The sequence below is a fragment of the Xyrauchen texanus genome, chromosome 21 (genome assembly GCF_025860055.1).
Source record: "Xyrauchen texanus isolate HMW12.3.18 chromosome 21, RBS_HiC_50CHRs, whole genome shotgun sequence".
Lineage (NCBI taxonomy): Eukaryota > Metazoa > Chordata > Actinopteri > Cypriniformes > Catostomidae > Xyrauchen > Xyrauchen texanus.
In genome coordinates this window covers 14,651,915-14,659,172 of record NC_068296.1, presented here as the reverse complement: position 1 = coordinate 14,659,172, position 7,258 = coordinate 14,651,915, and positions in this window count along the sequence as shown.

The following is a 7,258-nucleotide window of genomic DNA, read 5'->3' as shown; positions in this document are numbered from 1 at the left end:
AAAATAAAGTTTTTGCTCAACATTTACTCATCCTCATGCCATCCCAGATGTATATGACTTTCTTTCTTCTGCTGAACACAAACAAAGATTTTTAGAAGAATATCTCAGCTCTGTAGGCCCTTACACTGCAAGTAAATAGCAACCAGAACTTTGAAGGTCCAAAAAGCATATAAATACACCATATTTTTTTTTTTTTACCATATATCTCCACTTTCACTTTCCTCTTCTTTTATTTTTGCTGATTAGCATTCTTTGTGCATATCAACACCTACTGGGCAGGTAGGAGAATTTCAAATAAAAAAATATTTACATATTGATCTGTTTCTCAACCACACCTATAATATCACTTCTTAAGATATGGATTTAAACACTGGAGTCATATATGTTGCCTTTACATGCTTTTTGGACCTTCAAAGTTCAGGCAACAATTCACTTGCATTGTATGGACCTACAGAGCTGAAACATTCTTCTCAAAATCTTAATTTGTGTTCTGCAGATGAAAGAAAGTCATACATATCTGGGATGGCATGATAGTGAGTTAATGATGAGAGGATTACATTTTTTGGGTGAGCTATCCCTTTAACACCTATTTGTCACTGTGACAAATTGTACTGCAAAATTTTCCTGAACCATGAGATCATTGCATGCAACGTCTCAGGTTTGATCTTGAGGTAATTAAAAATAAATAAATAAATAAATAAATCTTGAGGTAATTTGATCTAATATTTAATAATATTTTAAATGTTGCAAATTTGTGTAGCTAATGAGAATACATGAAATTATAACATTTATTTTTAGACAAAATATTTAATTACCATTTACGGTTTTGTTCAAGGTGATTTGATAAAAAGTTTTTAATAACTATCATAGTAAGTGAAAAGATAGTGTTTAGGTTAAAAAGCCCCACATTGCATGGGGTGAAGGACCACACTTGGTGGTGGGAATAGATTTGTTATGAAAAACATTCAAAGTGGGCTCATTTTGACTGATTCAATTACAAATTAGATTAATTTGTTTATTAAAATACGTGAGATGTTATGAAATGTTAAATGTGATTTAAGATAACAGAAAATGGCTAACACTGTCGTAAGTGGGTTTTTTTTTCTTAATTTGTTAAGAGAAAGGCATCTTGCTGTCTCAAAAGTTATTGACTCATAACTATCGTCCCTATATTTGTATTGATGAGTTAGCAGAGTTGAGATCCAGAAGCAGCTTTTAATAACAATACACGTAGTAATACAGGCAGGGGTCAATCACCAGCAACAGTAATATCCAAGGTAATCCAGAGAGGTAGACAATAAACAGGCAAGAGGGCAGGCGGTATACAACAACAGGTTATATCCAGGGAAACAAGGCAGTTAGGCAGGTAGCAACGGTCAAAATAGTGTGAACAGTCCAGAGGCCTGTACAATGAAGGTAGCTGAACGAACTCAAGTTTTCAGGTTGACAAATTCAAACCAATCCAGTCAGGCTTAATTGGTACCATGATGCAGCTCATCAACTTTCTCTGTCAAACCAGGCTTCGATCCTGACTTTAAAATTAGATTACGCGCTCTTGCACGTTAATGATTGACGTTAGCTGTGCACAACCAATCGTGTGAGAGAACGCGATTCACTTCTCGCGAGAGACTCAGCGGGATTTACCTTTCTGCTGAAAGCTAATTATTATGAAAATAACAATTTAAATTCATTAAACTGTGCACAAGACATTTAAAAAAACTGCTCAAGAGTTCTGCATTAAACCATGATGACTTAAAACACATGATTTACACAGTAAATGGGATAACTGTAAAATTATGAAAATATGATTATGAAAAGTGAATTCACATAGGCCCACAACAAGAACACACAGGCTTATTCCTTTTTAAAGCTTAAATTGATTTTAAATATAAAACCTTGTGTATTTATTTGAATCGAAAACTTTATATATAATTCAAAACTATTACAAATAAATATAGGCTACTGTTGATTACTAAACTATTGGAGACAATAAAGATGAATATTCTAGATAATGCATTTAAGTTTTGGGCAGATAGAGGTCTGAAAATATATCACCAACCGTTCACTGATAAAAGAATTAAAACCTTTTCAAACCTAGCAAAAAATTATGAGCTTCAAAACTCTCTCTCTCTCTTTTTTTTTTAAATTTATTTACAGGTAAGAAGATATTTATTAACAGAAGTTAAAGTAAAAGAAATAAAAAGGAAAGGCATCCATAAAAAAATTATATATATATAATTTATATAAATTATATAACTGATACATACTATGAACTAATCCAATAAAAATGATAAAGAGTGCACTTGCAAGAGATATACAGGACACATTGAATAAAATTACATGTAGGATGAATTAAAAATAAACATTTATCCGCAAGACTGCGAAGAAATATCATCCAGTGTTTGGAGGGAATCTGCTTGGAAGATACAAATGAGATTTTGTACAACACCTGCTATTCAAAGTAAATACAACAGCATGATAAAAGGGGATTGTTGGAGAATTGTTTTTTTATTATAGTCAAATTCTATAGGAGTGCTCTATATTGACAACTTATTGGAATGAAGCAATTAGACAGGTTAATTTATTGTTTAACTGCACAATATAAATACATCCAGAAAACATGATTATGGGTAGAATGCCAAGAAATAAAATGGAATAAAATTTAAATTGTGGGGTGTCTGGTTTAATTTTTTGTAATGTGTTTCATGGCTGCTGTTCTGATTACCCCAAATCAAAGACGGAGAGAAACGATTTTGGAAATATAACAAATAACATTTATAATTAATAATAAAAGTCTGGAATGTGAACATAAAAATGGGATTTGCTTGGAAATATTTTTAATATTAAAATACTTTAATAATTATAAAGATTGTTTCCATCAGATTCTTGATTTTTGAACAAAATTAGTTAAAATACGAAGTATGATGCCCTATCTCATTTAATATTTGAAAAAGGAGGTGATGCCTTAACTTTCTTCACACTTTATTTGAAATTAAATATAACATGTAAATGAATGAATTACATGTCACTTAGCAAATATGTTGTGAATGGTTATTTGATATGGTTATTCAAAATAACAGTGTTTTTATTTTATTTATCTTTCTTGATGTACAATTTGTCTATTGATTTGACTGAAAGAAAAAAAAAAGCATAAAAAAGGCTACTACGGATTAATTAAAAAGTGAGCACTTAGAATACTTTATGCAATAAAATGGTATGCAATAATATATGCATGTTATTTGTATTTTTTTAAACTTCAAGTAAAATACTGTATGTTAATCTGGAGTCCATGAAAGAAAGAAGGGGTTTGGGCAGCATTCACCCCTTTCCATAGCAATCTTGAGCTTTTAATATTTTAAAAACGATTATTTTTTGCAGGTATCATAAATCCATTTACTGGCTGTTTTATCGATTACCTAATATATGTTTATATTTTCAAAGATTTTTATTACTATGGCTAAAGAGGGTAAATTAAAAGCAATTAAATAAAAAAATAAAAAACACAACACTATCTGCTGAAAATCTACATTTAGATTCTCAATTAAATAATTCATCATGAAGGGTAAATTTTGTGGATTTCTCAGATTTTATTTGTAAAGTGCACTTTAAGAGACGTCAGAATGTAATTTTACTCACAGCTGATTGGTTCAGCATCTCTTAGCGATCTGTAATCCAGAACGAAACCTGCTACAGAGCAGGTTAGCCATATAGCATAAATTACTATGGAGATGAACACTGCTAAAAGCCGACCAACTTTCATGGTACCTAAAACCTGGGGTCAAGGCAAACTAATCTAAAACATAGCTGGCTAGCCACCGAAACCAGCTTCATGGTACAGGCCTCTGGATCATACACAGGTAATGCAATAAACACAGAGAATGCTCAGAAATGTCAGCCTGGGTAAAACAAGGCTTCGCAATGAGAGAGAGTGTGTGTGAGTCTTATAGGTGAGAGGATTGGAAACAGGTAAACAAGTAAACATTGACAAGTACGGGGATTATGGGAAATGGGGTCCAGAGAGTTAAAGTCAATCCCCACGTGATGGAGCCCTCTGGTGGTGAGCGGGTGGAACAAAGCCATGGGAAGCTCGAGAAGCGGACCCATGGAAGCCAGAGCTGTTGCAGGCTCATGGGGTAGCCATGGCAGGCGGAGTCATGGGAGGCTCAAGGGGCGAAGCCGTAGAAGGTGGAGCCGTGGGAAGTTCGAGAAGCGGTGCCATGGAAGGCAGAGCCTTGGCAAGTTCGAGGCTAAGAATCCAGGATGACTGGAAAATGAACTCAGTGGTCATGAACATGAATGGAGTCTCGGAAACGACCTCCGTGGTCGTGGGCAGAGACCCGGGAGCGACCTCCGTGGTCGTGGGCAGAGACCCGGGAGCGACTTCCGTGGTCGTGGGCAGAGACCCGGGAGCGACCACCGTGGTCGTGGGTGTGGGCAGAGACACTGGAGCGACCTCCGTGGTCGTGGGCAGAGACCCGGGAGCAACCACTGTTGACGTGGGCAGAGACATGGGAGCGACCTCCATGGACGTGGGTAGAGACACGGGAGCGACCTCCGTGGACGTGGGCAGAGACACGGGAGCGACCTCAGTGGTTGAGGTGGGGCTGTGACCTGGCGTGGAGCAGGCTGAGTCGGGGCTGTGACATAGGTTGGAGCAGGCTGAGGCGGGGCTGTTAACAAGCTATTAACCTAATCATCTGAATCAACTAATTAACTCTAAACACCTGCAAAAGATTCCTGAGGCTTTTAAAAACTCCCAGCCTGTTTCATTACTCAAAACCGCAATCATGGGTAAGACTGCCGATCTGACTGCTGTCCAGAAGGCCATCACTGACACCCTCAAGCAAGAGGGTAAGACACAGAAAGAAATTTCTGAACAAATAGGCTGTTCCCAGAGTGCTGTATCAAGTTACCTCAGTGGGAAGTCTGTGGGAAGGCAAAAGTGTGGCAAAAAACGCTGCACAACGAGAAGAGGTGACCGGACCCTGAGGAAGATTGTGGAGAAGGACCGATTCCAGACCTTGGGGGACCTGCGGAAGCAGTGGACTGAGTCTGGAGTAGAAACATCCCCGCATTCCCCAGGTCAAGCCACTTTTGAACCAGAAACAGCGGCAGAAGCGCCTGACCTGGGCTACAGTGGTCCAAAGTACTTTTTTCGGATGAAAGCAAATTTTGCATGTCATTTGGAAATCAAGGTGCCAGAGTCTGGAGGAAGACTGGGGAGAAGGAAATGCCAAAATGCCTGAAGTCCAGTGTCAAGTACCCACAGTCAGTGATGGTCTGGGGTGCCATGTCAGCTGCTGGTGTTGGTCCACTGTGTTTTATCAAGGGCAGGGTCAATGCAGCTAGCTATCAGGAGATTTTGGAGCACTTCATGCTTCCATCTGCTGAAAAGCTTTATGGAGATGAAGATTTCATTTTTCAGCACGACCTGGCACCTGCTCACAGTGCCAAAACCACTGGTAAATGGTTTACTGACCATGGTATTACTGTGCTCAATTGGCCTGCCAACTCTCCTGACCTGAACCCCATAGAGAATCTGTGGGATATTGTGAAGAGAAAGTTGAGACGCAAGACCCAACACTCTGGATGAGCTTAAGGCCGCTATCGAAGCATCCTGGGCCTCCATAACACCTCAGCAGTGCCACAGGCTGATTGCCTCCATGCCACGCCGCATTGAAGCAGTCATTTCTGCAAAAGGATTCCCGACCAAGTATTGAGTGCATAACTGAACATAATTATTTGAAGGTTGAATTTTTTTTGGTATTAAAAACACTTCTTTTATTGGTCGGATGAAATATGCTAATTTTTTGAGATAGGAATTTTGGGTTTTCATGAGCTGTATGCCAAAATCATCAGTATTAAAACAATAAAAGACCTGAAATATTTCAGTTGGTGTGCAATGAATCTAAAATATATGAAAGTTAAATTTTTATCATTACATTATGGAAAATAATGACCTTTATCACAATATGCTAATTTTTTGAGAAGGACCTGTAATCTCAGGTCTCTGGCAATTCCATCCTCTGGCTTGTTGTGAGTCCGATTCTGTATATAGATTTCAGAGCGGCATCATCAAAACCAGTGTGGGTGGCAACGGTGGAAAATAAATGGGAGTACTCCCTTATTGATAAATTCACCTAGCTTAGTAAAACAAAGAATGATGCTAGATCCATGGTGAGGTGAATTGTTCTAGAATTGTTCTCAGAAATGTCAGGCAGGGCAAAACAACACTTTGCAATTTGAGAGAGAACATTAGAAACAGGTGAACAGGTAATCATTGACAGGTACGGGGATTATGGGAAATGGAGTCCAGAGTTAAAGTCAATCCCCAGGTGATGAAGCCCTCTGGTGGTGAGTGGGAGGAACAACAAGGGAGGAAATCGTGACAATATTTACACGATATTACTTTAACCTCCATGAGGGCCTTTAAGTAAATATGTGGGTGTGCTCCTTCACCAACTTTTTTAATTTTATTTTTAATATATATACTGTATATATTTGTAATGAATTTGAATCAAAATAACCTTCAGTAAATATTTTCTTTTACTCAATTGATGTCTATAATCTCACACTGGACTGTCAACATATTCTCCTCAGTACAACTACTGTATATATATATATATATATATATATATATATATATATATATATATATATATATATATATCATATAGCCTACTCTTTACTTATTGTATTGTTTATTGTGTATTCTATATTTTGTGTATTTTTTACTGTAGGCTACATTGTATATCATTATTGTGTTGTGTAAGTATGTGTACATTTGATATGTAAATTGTGTTGTGTAAGTATGTTGTTTACTGTAATTGGTATATGTCTCGTCACTGTCATGACTGCTATGTTGCTCGGAACTGCACACACGAATTTCACCTACTGTTGCACTTGTGTACATGGTAATGTGACAATAAAGTGATTTGATTTGATGTTGCTCCATCAATAATCAATACAAATAAATAGATATTTTTAAGTCTAGTTGTACTTTGTGACCAGAATTTTTTTTCCCCTCAAGGTGTGTTATCCCCGTTGTACCCTACTGTACATAACCAATAAAAGTCAGTTTTACTACAGTTATATTGTTACTACAATAAATCTATCAAACAAGGCAGAAAGATTCTGGGAGTTTCTTACACTGCGTCACTAACACAATATCTCAGTATACAGTAGTAACAATAAGAGCAGCAACTACAGATTGTAACACTTATAAGTTAACCACAGAAGTTGTAATATTCGTCAATAA